The 13,838-nt window shown below is 44.6% G+C and overlaps 1 long non-coding RNA gene across 1 annotated transcript in view; it reads right to left on the reverse strand.

Annotated features, from left to right (window-relative positions):
* Positions 1 to 8,919: 8,919 nt before the first annotated feature.
* LOC145342585 (uncharacterized) overlaps positions 8,920 to 13,838 on the reverse strand; it is a 38,070-nt gene continuing 33,151 nt past the window's right edge. Inside the window, exon 3 of the long non-coding RNA XR_013886571.1 lies at positions 8,920 to 8,959. This is a non-coding gene — a long non-coding RNA (uncharacterized LOC145342585). The remainder of the gene's footprint in view (positions 8,960 to 13,838) is intronic.

Below are 13,838 nucleotides of genomic sequence, written 5' to 3' on the forward strand. Positions count from 1 at the left end.
CAACTACGAGTTCAATTAAAAAACAGAACCTCAAAGGTGGTGACCTCTGGATTGATGCAGGAAGAAACAGATAAGGAAAGGGAAAATATATCTTGAGTGATGTGAGAAGAAGGAATTTCCATTTTATGGCACTGGCATTGGCACAGGAAGGAACTGTGCCACACAGACAGGCTGCATCTGAATCTTACTGGTAAGATTCAAGCAGAAAGGATTTTAAACTAGGGCCTCATCAGTGGTAATGTTCCAGAATTAGTAATCCAAAGGCCTGGCTGAAGGATGTGGAGATTTGAATTCAAACCCCAACATGGCAGTTTGTATGTTTAAATTCAGTTTGCTAAATAAATCTGTAACTAGAAGGAAGATGATGACAGATCTACTAGAATTTTATAAAAGCACGTCTGGTTCACTCACCGGGGGTAATTTTTACCAGCTTGTCATGCCGGTCGATCGACGTGGTGAGCCAGTTAAATCATGAAAGGCGAAAAAGTGAGAGGCTCCTGGTCTCTCACTTCTAGTGATCATACCAGCCTGAATTAGAGTCATAGAGGTTTACAGCATGGAAACAGGCCCTTTGGCCCACTTGTCCATGCTACTCTTTGTTTTTTAACCCCTAAGCTAATCCCAATTGCCTGCATTTGGCCCAGATCCCTTTATACTCATCCATGTAATTATCTAAATGCTTTTGAAAAGACAAAACTGTATCTGCCTCTACTATTACCTCTGGCAGCTTGTTCCAGACATCCACCACCCTCTGTGTGAAAAAATTGCCCTTCCTGGACACTTTTGTATCACTCCCTTCTCACCTTAAAGCTAGGTCCTCAAGTTTTAGACTCCCCTACCTTTGGGAAAAGATATTGACTATCTAGCTGATCCGTGCCCCTCATTATTTTATAGACCGCTATAAGATCCCCCTCAGACCCCTACGCTCCAGAGAAAAAAGTCCCAGTCTACTCAGCCTCTCCTTATAACTCAATCCATCAAGCCCTGGTAGCATCCTAATAGATCTTTTCTGCACTCTTTCTAGTTTAATAATATCCTTTCTATAATAGGGTGACCAGAACTGCACGCAGTATTCTAAGTGCGGCCTTACCAATGTCTTGTACAACTTCAACAAGACGTCCCAACTTCTGAATTCAATGTTCTGACCGATGAAACCAAGCATGCTGAATGCCTTCTTCACCACTCTGTCCACCTGTGACTCCACTTTCAAGGAGCTATGAACATGTTCCCCAAGATCTCTTTGTTCTGTAACTCTCCCCAGTACCCTACCATTAACTGAGTAAGTCCTGCCCTGGTTCAATCTACCAAAATGCATCACCTCGCATTTGTCTAAATTAAACTCCATCTGCCATTCATCGGCTCAATGGCCCAATTGATCAAGATCCTGTTGCAATTGGAGCTAACTTTCTTCACTGTCCACAAGAACAAAAAACAAAGAACAACCCAACACGGGAAACAGGCCCTTCGGCCTAACGAGCCCGCGCCGCCATCTCAACACCACCAGTCCCCCTCTCCCCCCACGATGCCTGTCTAATGTTTTATGGCCATCCATATTGAGGGAAACTGATTTAGGGACAATTTATTCCTGCCAATCAGCCTAACAGCACATCTTTGGGGTGTGGGAGGAAACCGGAGCACCCGGAGAAAACCCACGCAAGCACGGGGAGAATGTGCAAACTCCCACAGACACCAGCCCAAATCCATGTGTCTGCACAGCAATCAGTGACAGTCACTGAGCTCTCGTCTTGCCCAGTATCTTGTCCAGTTTAGGCACGCACTAACGACATGAAGCACTAGGCCAATCCTGAACAACCAAGAGCAGCCCCAGTACGACCCATCGCGTGTATGCCCCTCATTGGACACGAGGTGGACCGACTTAAAACCTGCCAACTTACATGTATTGTACAATATAAAATGTAAACAGTTGAGGTCCTAACACTGATCCTTGTGGCAGCCCACTCATTACATCTTGCCAACCTGAAAAATATTAATTTATGCCTACTCTCTGCATTCTATTAGTCAGCCAATTCTCTATCTATGCCAATATGTCATTCTCTATAACATGAGCTTTTATTTTCCATAAAAACGTTTGACGCAGCACTTTATCAAATGCGTCTCGTAATCTAAGTACAGTCCAGTTTCCCTTTACCCACAGCATAGATTGCTTCCTCAAAAAATTCCAATAAGTCGGTTCAACATGACTTCCCCTTCACAAAACCTGCTTATCTTAAATTTATCCAGGTGTCCTGCTCTTACTTCTTTAATGGAATCAATCAGACATCATAAATTAGATCAAAAACTACTACAAATCTGTCCTTAACCAAATATCAAAATATCCAGAATGCTAAGAAAAAAAGTAATAATTTCAAGGGAGCAGCAACATTACACCTGCAGGAGAATGCAAGTCCATCAATTGAACCACCACATAACTGACACATCCACATACACAACAAATTGATTGTTGAATTAGACAAAATAAAGGAAAATTAAATCATTAGAAGAGTAAAAGAGTAATGATATGTGCGGCTCAATTATGTGTCACAAAGAAGGATGGATCGTTGAGATTACAAATTAATCCTCACAACTTTGAAATGTTTACAAAATACCAAAATTAGCAGAGTTAAATCTGAGATTTGCAGGTCCAAGCTTCTTGAAGCTTGATTCCAAGCATGGTTACTGGTCAGAACAGCTTGCACAGAAGTCTCAAGAGCTTATTATATTTCATAGTCCATTCAGACAATATTGCTTTCAACAACTTCATTTCACATTGTTAGCCAAGATCTCTTTCACATTGGCATGGACTGTATGATATGCACTGTGCCAGGATGCATTTGTTTCACAGATGAGGTAGCTCTCTTAGAAAGAACAAAACAAGAACATGACCACAATCTGTACACATTGATAAACTGATGTACACTGTACACACGTAATGAAGGATTGGTGGTCAACAGTCTGAAACGTAACATAAACGTGAGGTTATCACTTCCTTCAATTCAAATTTTTAGTGCTTGGAATCAGCAAATTTCATAACTATCTATTTGGCCTAAGATTTATTGTAGAAACTGACCAAAAGCTACTGAAGATAATAAGAAATAAGATAATAAGAAAGCCATTGATCAGTACACTACCAAGATTGCAATGTCTCTTGATAAAGATTCAAGATTGCGACTGTGGGATAAGGTACAAGTCAGGTAACTGGATGCTCACATTGGACACATTTAGTACATTGCTTAACCCAGTGAAAACAGAAGATATATTCTTAAATCTACAAGTTGACTTCACTGACATTGAGACCAAAGATGTTCTGTAAATTGATCTGGTACTATTTGTGCAATGCAAATGCCAGCATTTATACGAAATGGTGAAAGATACTATACTGCAGAAACTATGAAAAACCATCACCGAAGGATGGCCTGACACAATTCAGCACGTCCATGAACATGAGACCATTTTGGCCTTACTGGGACGAGCTAGGCATCTCCCGGGAAGTCATTTTTAAAGGCAGACAGGTCATCCCAGCAGAATCTTTGTGATCCGATATTAGAACATAAGAACATAAGAAATAGGAGCAGGAGTAGGCCATCTAGCCCTTCGAGCCAGCCCCTCCATTCAATAAGATCATGGCTGATCTGTCGTGGCTCAGTTCCACATTCCCGCCCTCTCTCCATAACCCTTAATCCCCTCGCTTATCAAAAACCTATCAACCCGCATCTTAACAATATTTAGCGAGGCAGCCTCCACCACTTCAACGGGCAGAGAATTCCAGAGATTCACCACCCTTTGAGTGAAGGAGTTCCTCCTCAACTCCGTTCTAAGCCACCCCCCCTTTATCTTGAGGCTATGCCCCCTAGTCCTACTGTCCTTTCTGAGCAGGAAGAGTCTCTCCACCTCTATCCTATCCATCCCATTCATCATCTTATATGTCTCAATGAGATCTCCCCTCATTCTTCTAAACTCTAACGAGTACAAGCCTAGTTTATTCAGCCTCTCCTCATAGCTCAACCTCCTCAACTCCGGTATCAGCCTAGTAAACCTCCTCTGCACTCCCTCCAAGGCCAAAATATCCTTGCGTAAGTGCGGCGACCAAAACTGCACACAGTACTCCAGCTGCGGCCTCACCAATGCCCTATACAGCTGCAGCAAGACCTCCCTACTTTTATATTCAATTCCCCTCGCTATGAAGGCCAGCATCCCATTAGCCTTCCTGACCACCTGCTGCACCTGCAGGCTGGGTTTTTGCGACTCATGCACAAGGACCCCGAGGTCCCTCTGCACCATCGCCTGCTGCAGTTTTCTTCAACAACTTCTTCATTCACACATGGACATGGATTCAATAAGAAGACACGCAAAACAGACAGTCTATTGGTCAGGTATGGTCAATGATATTGAAGTCATTGTCAAAAACTACAAGGCATGTCAAGAGAATATACCAAGTCAGCACAGAGCATCATTGAGTCCACATGAAGTTACTACCCATCATTGGTCCCAAATCACATCTGATTTCTTTCATGTCCATGGTAGTAACTTGAGCATCATCGACTACTTTACCAACTGCATAATATGTGAAGCATAACTATCAGACATACTTTTAAGTGCTATTTTCAATTTATTTGGTGTGGCTAAAGAGATAATTATGGATAACATTCCCCAATTCTTGGTAAGCCATTTCAGAACATATTTGAGAAGTGAAATATCAATCAGACTGCTTCATCTCCTCATTACCTTAAATCTGATGGCCCAGATGAATAAATTATTTGTGCACTGAAATACCTAATTCTCAAATGTAGACAGATCAAGCAAGATCTGTTGCATCTGAGATTGACACCCTTAAATGCAACTATTCCATCATCTGCAGGGTTTTTCCGACAATTAACAATGGTTTCACAGTCATTCCTAATACCAGACGTATCAAATTCTACCATCTACCATGGCGGGATTCAAACTTGCGTGTGCAGAACATCAGCTGAGTTTTTGCATTAATAGTCTAGTGATAATACCATTAGGCCATTGCCTCCCCTCAGTTAGAGATTACCTCTACACTTCAGAAAATCATAGATTTATCAGTTCTATGCACTTGAGGAGTGGTAAGTACACATGAATACGTATTAAAGAAGTTATATTTCTTTGCAAATGGGTAAAGTATCTTCTTAAAAGAATGGGGGATGTTGCAATATGCCTTCAAGTGACATCAGCATGATATCACTAGAAAGGAAATGTGTCAAGTGATCCAATCTTAGTCTCATTTTTGCTTTTAACAGAGCACCCACATCACTCTGAGCCTTCAAGCTTTAAAACAATATGAGACTCTTCCCATGTGCCTAGTCTTAATAAATGAACCACAAGGTATTTACCAATCCCTTATGAATGATTAGTGCGTTGTGGTTTATACAGCAAATAAGCTCAACCTATATTATAATAAGAACATGACAAAGTGCACATAAATCACACAAGATGAACATGTAGGTGTGGTGAACAATTAGGAAGGCAAATGGTATATTCACCTTTATTATTAGAGGGTTGCAGTATAAAAGGAAGGATGTCTTTCTACAAATGAAAGCATTTTGGTGACAGCACCCATGGACTATTTGACATCGATTAGTCTCCTTATGTAAGGAAGGTTGGATTTGTTTTGGAGAGGATGCAACAAAGATTCACTGGATCAATTCCTGGTATGAAAGAGAGATGGGGAGAAATTTTCCACCCCTGTTTTTGATGGATGAGAATGGTGGTGGGCACAAAGAACTCAAAACAGCTTTTACACTGGCAGGATTTTCTTGCTCAATTGTTCCCCCTACCCCACACCCCCCACCCTCCCTGCCAGTGATGTAATGGGGTTCTTGCCATGTAAAGACTGGAACCCTATTATAATACATTACCATATATTTAGCAGGCCTCACAGTTGCATCAACCCTTCCACATGGGGAATTGTACGCTTGTCAGTGTGAGATATGCTGGCACGTTTTATAAAATGGGGAGCTGGTAAGCAAAACCCATTAGGTAATAAGTACAGACCCCAGGCGGGATGGGGGGAGGATGTCGTGCCTGGGCAGTAGCCCTGGCAGTACCCCTCAGCTGAGCCCAATGGAAATATCCTCTGGTATTACCACTGGACGTTGCAGAGGGCAGATCCTGGGCAGTACCAGGGGGCAATGCCCAGACAGTGCCAGGGGCCACTGTCGAGGGGATTCCATGTGGTAGCACTGGGAATTGTGGTTAGATGGGTCGGTGGTCATTCCATTGTGGATACAATGGTTTTCCTAGGAATTATCAGTCTAGCGATCAGAGCCAGAATTCTCCCAAAAAAACTTTTCAGGGCCCGATTTTACCATTGCATCGTGCCTGTTTTTGGACGCGAAAATGTAGTAAAGTCAGGTGTGAGGCCATTAAAGTGATCCACGCCTGTGTCTGCGCAGATTGCCACTTTACCAAAACCCGGGAATGGCGACGACCTCTTCACGCCCAAAACAGGTGCAACGGCAATTTAAATGCATTTGCATGCATTTAAATTGAATTAATGAACTGCCCGTCCAACTTTATCAGCATTTCCTCCTTTACCACTGCTTTTGCCGATCCGGAACCGCTCCATAATGGATCTGCTAAATAAAAGTCTGAATCAGGCGTTCCAGCTGCTGAAGAGTGTGTTCAGAGCTTCCAACTGCTCTCTGACTCAGATCACTGGTGGGGGGATGGAGGGAGGTCGGCCTGACCATTCTCTGGTTGGGGAGTCGGAGGAGGAGGGGAGTGAGGCCATGATAAAAAGTTAGTGTGGCAGGATCGGAGAATTGTCTCATTCTCCTTGCAGTTATCAGCTTCACAGCTAGAGATGAAGCAATGTCCTGGTGAAAAGAGTTTGCAAGTCAGGACCCAACAACCGTACAGTACTGTGATGGCTTCAGAGAAAAGGCCATCCTGAGAGACACTGCCTGCAGGAAAGCTCCAGACAGGTCCTCCACAGTCTGCAGACCTATGATGTAGCTACCTGCAGGTTTCCTGCTGCCTTCAGACATGCTGCTGTTGAAACTCTCTTTATTTTCATTAATTATTTTTCCTCCATGTCCTTTTGCTTCTTCTTGAGCACAGAAACAATGGAATTCACAGAGAGAAATGCATTATTTTATAATGCAGAGCTCACAGTAAATTCTCAGCAAGTTTCACAAGTGCCTCTTGATGCAGCTTGAAAACACCAGAAGTGACTCTTAATTATAACAGTATTGTAGAATTGCATTCCGATGTGACCTTTCACTTTTCCAGTCTGTTACTGCCAGGGGGTCACCCTACATGCTCAGCACTGCCACCTTTTCAGAGTGGTGAATTGAAGGTACAGCAACTCCCTTTCCTCCTCTGCCCTCTGCTCATTGGCCCACACTGGTGCCCAGTCCAGCAACACTTCAATTTTGAAATACTCAACCTCATATTGGAAATTTCTCTCAGATATTGTCCCTTCATATCTCTGTAACCTCCTGTAGGCCCAAAGCCCTCTGAGATAACTATGCTCCTCCTGGTCTGTTTTCCAATGCATTCAAATATCTTGCTGGTGAAGCTTTTGGTGAGCTCAGTCTTTGGCTCAGAGTTAATTTTTCTCTGATCTCACTCCTGTGAAGTATTAGGTAAGTTGTTTTTATTATTGTTGTGATGAGTGGGTAGAAACACAAGGAAATCTCAGGAGCCAATTGGCTGTATTTGTATTTAATTTAAATTCAGTGGGAGGCATCCCCTGTGGATCAAGACACAGCAGAGTCACAGGAGGAAAACCAAGTTGTCCATTTTATTGAGACCTGAGCTCAATAAAATGAAGTAACATTTAAATATTTAACATTCTAAAATGATATAACAGAAAGAGGACACTCTCTTGCCTGGTGACTCCTGGTGAGACAATGCAGGCAACGGATGAATGAACATCGCTTGACAATCACCAGGCAAGACTGTTCTCTTCCTGTTGGTGAACACTTCAGCGGTCACGGGCATTCAGCCTCTGATCTTCGAGTAAGCGTTCTCCAAGGCGGCCTTCACAACATACGACAGTGCAGAGTTGCTGAGCAGAGACTGATAGCCAAGTTCCACACACATGAGGATGGGATCTTGGGTTCATGTCACACTATCTGTAATGTGGGCTTGCAAAATCTCACTAACTGTCCCGGCTGGAGACAATGCACATCTCTTCAACCTGTGCTTAACCCTTTCTCCACTCAGGTTGTCTGTTCCTTTAAGACTTGATTACCTGTAAAAACTTGCATTCCAACAATTATTTTGTAAATTGAGTTTGTCTTTATATGCCCTGTTTGTGAACGGAAATCCCACTCACCTGATGAAGGAGCAGCGAGCTCTCTGAAAACTAGTGGCTACCAAATAAACCTTTGGACTTTAACTGGATGTTGTGAGACTTCGTATTGCATTTTATTGAGGTCTGATCTCCAGTGCCTTTGCCTTGTTTTATTCCCAGAATGTCTCAAGCCCACTGAAAACTGACTTTTTATTTGAGGATAATCCAGTCTGGCATTTCAGTGGATTTCTTTAGAGGCTGGTGTCACCCTTAATGAAAATGATGTAAACGTTACAGAAATTGGGGTTGCAGATTCACAAAATATTTTGCAGGAAACTCTTTAAAATCTGGGCAGAGTTTGACTGGACTGCGGCGTGAATGGAAAGACAGTCTGATTTCTCAGGATAATGTAGGATTATATTCATGTTTATTTAAACTATAAAGATAAACATTGTTCTTACCTTTGATTCCAGTGTTACAGTGAAGGAATAATCCAAACGGTTACAGCTGCAGATGATTGTGCTTTCATTCTTAACGAGGTTACATCCCAACTGATTGAAGGTGTCTGTAACGGTGAATTACTAATTATAAAAATCATTATCTCATTTACACATTCCAGGATTGAATGATGTCAGCATTTTATAAAATTCTTTACTTACCTTGCCCAGAATCCTTGGATTGACACCAATCGGGATTTGACTAAAATGGAGAAGATAAATCTTACCATTAGATTCTTTAGCAATTAAACAATTTAATCAGCTGTGTAAGTGTTTAAACAATTGGACATTTTTCATTTGTCTGACTAACAAGGTAAATTAGAGAATTAGGAGGAACAGTCGTGCTGGTTGTGAAATCATTGGGGTTTTCCAGTCCCGCCACTGGTGAGCATTGTGATGAGCGTGACTGGAAAATTCAGAGCGCGGCCAAAAGTCAGTTTCCCGCCAGTGTGAAAACAGGTTGTGATTTTCCACTCCCCACATTCATGGTGGGTCGGGTTACCCGCCGAGCCATGTCAAGAACCACATTTGTCTTGGCATCTCGTGAATTCCCATTATAAACCCAGCACACCAGAATCACACTTCCACTCCAAATCTAATGGCCAGACTGGTGACTAATTAGACTGATGTGATTAACGACGGCAAATAACAGACATGCACCCGGTGAACTGCATTTCACTTGTGACTTTGAGGTTTGTGTGAGCAGCATTCACCTACCTTTCACTGCGCTGTGTTCACGGCTGCTCCAACTCCATGCCAAGGCTGCTCAAGCGAGACCAGCAGGAAGGAAATGAGGAGGCAGAAGGCAAAAGCTACATTGTTGAGGGGTGGTAAGACTAGACAAGGGGAAGGGAAGGGGCTGGAAGGGACATGCTTGACTGGGGAGGAGGAGGTGTTGCCTGGAGCACAAGAGAAAGGGGTGGACCAACACATGATTGGAGGGGTTGAAAGGAAGAGAGTCTGCACCAGTCCTGCGGCATTGTGCACCATACTAGAAGGCTGTGTCTGGCATGTATGTGCTGGTCCCAGTCCAGGGAGGGGGCAAAGCCTGTCCGTCCTGTGTCAATTATGACAGTCTCGTGTGCAGGGGTGGTCAGTCCCTCACAGATATCGATCCTGGGATTTGGTGCTGGTGATCTACAGCATGTACATGGGGAACTGATAACTCAATAGACTCAGTGGAGAGGGGACTCAGTAGGTTACTGTGCAAAGGTCTCAAAGTGGGTAAGTGTGAAGTCAACATGTGGTCAATCACAGATAATGGTTTAGAAGGAACCACCAGGATATCCAGAAGAATTACAATGGGTTTCAGGATTAGAGGGGGTGGAAGAAGAGTGATCGGAGGGAGGGAAACCTCTTCCAGGATGATAGGAGGAATTTGGACAGTGACATTGGACGGGGGGTTGGAAACTGATCTCAAAGTAGAAGTACAGCAACACAATTATGACAGCCAATGGAATGACAACAGGCGAAAAATAACCTAGGAAATTAAATTGCCTGGGAGGTGGCTGGGGGCTTGTGGGAGGAGCTGTGTCATAAGAACATAAGAACAAAAGAACATGGAGCAGGCCATCTGGCCCTTCGAGCCTGCCCCGCCATTCAATAAGATCATGGCTGATCTGTCGTGGCTCAGTTCCACATTCCCGCCCTCTCCCCATAACCCTTAATCCCCTCTCTTATCAAAAACCCATCAACCTGCTTCTTAAAAATATTTAGCGAGGTAGCCTCCACCACTTCAACAGGCAGAGAATTCCAGTGATTCACCACCCTTTGAGTGAAGAAGTTCTTCCTCAACTCCATTCTAAACCGCCCCCCCTTTATCTTGAGGCTGTGCCCCCTAGTCCTATTGTCCTTCCTGAACGGGAAGAGTCTCTCCACCTCTATCCTATCCATCCCATTCATCATCTTATACGTCTCAATGAGATCTCCCCTCATTCTTCTAAACTCTAACGAGTACAAGCCTAGTTTATTCAGCCTCTCCTCATAGCTCAACCCCCTCAACTCCGGCATTAGCCTAGTAAACCTCCTTTGCACTCCCTCCAAGGCCAAAATATCCTTGTGTAAGTACGGCGCCCAAAACTGCACACAGTACTCCAGCTGCGGCCTCACCAATGCCCTATACAGCCGCAGCAAGACCTCCCTACTTTTATATTCAATCCCCCTCGCTATGAAGGTCAGCATCCCATTCGCCTTCCTGACCACCTGCTGCACCTGCAAGCTGGGTTTTTGCGACTCATGCACCAGGACCCCGAGGTCCCTCTGCACCGTCGCCTGCTGCAGTTTTTCTCCACGTAAGTAATAATCCTTCCGACCATTATTCCTACCAAAGTGGACCACCTCGCACTTGCCAACATTAAATTCCATTTGCCAGTTCCTGGCCCATTCGCCCAGCCTATCTAGATCCTTCTGCAGATTCTCCACACCCTTCGCACAATTTGCACCAATCTTGGTGTCATCAGCAAATTTCGACACCATATACTCGGTTCCCTCCTCCAGATCATCTATATAAATGGTAAATAGCTGAGGCCTAAGCACTGACCCCTGAGGCACTCCACTAGTCACCAACCGCCAATCCGAATAGCACCCAATGACCCCCACTCTCTGCCTCCTATTTGACAACCAGTCCTCTATCCACGCTAACACCCTACCCCCAACTCCATGCCCCCTGACCTTCTGCAATAACCTCTTGTGAGGTACCTTGTCAAACGCCTTCTGAAAATCAAGAAAGACCACATCCACCGGCTCTCCTCTATCCACCGCCCGAGACACATCCTCATAGAACTCCAGTAAATTCGTCAGACACGACTTCCCCTTAACGAAACCGTGCTGCGTCTGCTCTATCAAGCAATTCCCCTCAAGATGCCTCGCTATTTCCTCCTTGATGACGGATTCTAACATTTTACCTACAATAGACGTTAAACTAACAGGCCTATAATTCCCCGCCTTTTGCCTGCCACCCTTCTTAAACAACGGTGTAACATTAGCCACTTTCCAATCTTCCGGCACTTCCCCGGAATCCAGCGACGTCTGGAAAATAACCACCAAGGCATCCGCTATCACCTCCGCCATTTCTTTCAGACCCCTCGGATGCATTCCATCCGGTCCTGGGGACTTGTCCACAATCAGCCCCTCCAGTCTGTCGAGCGCCACCTCTCTAATAACAGTAATGTCATCGAGACCCTCCAGTCCTACCACCTTTCCATCTCTAACACCCGGCAAATTATTCACATCCTCCTCCGTGAAGACCAAAACAAAAAAGTTATTCAAGACCTCAGCCATTTCCCCATCCCCTACCACTAAGTCCCCCTTCTCATCCTCTAAGGGTCCAACGTTCACCCTACCCAGCCTCTTCCTTTTTATATGCTTATAAAAACTCTTGCTATCCTTTTTTATATTAAGCGCTAGCCCAGCTTCATAGTTTATCCTACCCTTCTTTATCAATTTCTTTGTCAATCTTTGTTGACATTTAAACCTCTCCCAATCCTCTTCTCGCCCACTACTCTTAGCTACTCTAAACGCCTCCACTTTTAATTTAACACTTTCCTTCACCTCCTTCGTTATCCACGGCTGATTACCTCTCCTCCTACTGTCCTTTTTAACCATCGGAATAAATTTCTGCTGAGCACCAAGAAAGATCTCCTTAAAAATCCTCCACTGCTCCTCAGCAGACCTACCTTCCAACGCGCTCCCCCAGTCAACATTCGCCAATTCCTCTCTCATCCTACTGTACTCCCCTCTGTTCAAACAAAGGACGTGTGTCCGGGAACCCACTTTGTCGTCCTCCATCTACACCAGAAACTCCACCATACAATGATCACTCTCCCCAAGAGGATCCTTCACCGCAAGGTCCCTGATTCTACCTGCCTCGTTACATAACACCAGATCCAAGACAGCTCGCTCCCTCGTCGGCTCCAACACACACTGTTCAAGGAAACTATCCCGACAGCATTCCAAGAACTCCTCCTCGAGCCCACCGCGTCCAACATGGGTCGACCAATCAATATGCAGATTGAAATCCCCCATAATTACGGCCATCCCATTCCTGCACGCCGTCCAGCTTCAGATCCTTGAAACTTGTGTTTCAGAGCTGGAATAGCGGCTGGGGATCCTGCGGAACATCCGCGAGTCTGAGATCATTGTGAAAACCAGAGGTAGGTCACACTGCAACTGACGGGACTGGACTTGAGGAAGGATCGGAATGGGTGAGCACTCCGCAATCCAAGAGAAACAGGCAGCTGGTTCCATTCTGGAAGCTGACAGGGATGTTGGTTCATCCTGGGGCTGCAGACAGAGCCAAGCTTCTGGCACCATGAGGTGTACAGGAGGGGAGGAAGAGAAGTCGAGCAATAGAAACAGGGAAATCTATAGACAAGGGAATAGGTAAGTGCTACGGTGGCTGTCAATGTGACTCCAGTTTGGTTTGTTGCCTCCCTGTGCTGGGGTATCACTGAACGGCTTCAGGGCATCCTGATGGGGGAGGGTGATAAGGCAGAGGTCATGTTACATGTTGGTATCAATGACATAGATATTTTGCTTGTGCTGTTGAGAGGAGTTTAAACTAATTCGGCAGGGGGTGGGGACATACCACAACATAGTAAAAATTCAAGTCCGAGGGAGTACAGCTGTATTAAGTTTCAAAGGAGTAAGGCAAAGCTGGATGTAATGCCAGGAGTATTACAGGATTAAGGGTGAGGATTGACACATGGAATTGTGATACAGGTAGCCATCACAGCAACGGGGTTGAGGGACGGGCAGTATTGGCAGCTCAACATCCGAGGGTATAGAATCTTCAGACGAGACAGTGGAGGGGGTAAAAGAGGAGCAGGTAAAAGAGGAGGAGGTTTTGTATTATTAGTTAAGGAGTCAGTAAGGAAAGATGACGGGTGGAATTCTCCCAGAAAAGTTCTAAGTGTCGAATTCACAGGAAAACTGGAGTAATTCATGCTGTTTTTCATGGTGGGAGTTCACACTAGAATCTCCTACACTCTGTCCATCACAAAGACCATCAGCATGAATATCATTAAATTTCAGGGGGCAGGGCCTATTCATGTTGGAGAGGCTGAAACCAGCAGGTCTCTGCA

Source organism: Carcharhinus amblyrhynchos, chromosome 4 (assembly GCF_965287045.1).
Source record: "Carcharhinus amblyrhynchos chromosome 4, sCarAmb.v2.hapA, whole genome shotgun sequence".
In the NCBI taxonomy this organism is placed as follows: domain Eukaryota; kingdom Metazoa; phylum Chordata; class Chondrichthyes; order Carcharhiniformes; family Carcharhinidae; genus Carcharhinus; species Carcharhinus amblyrhynchos.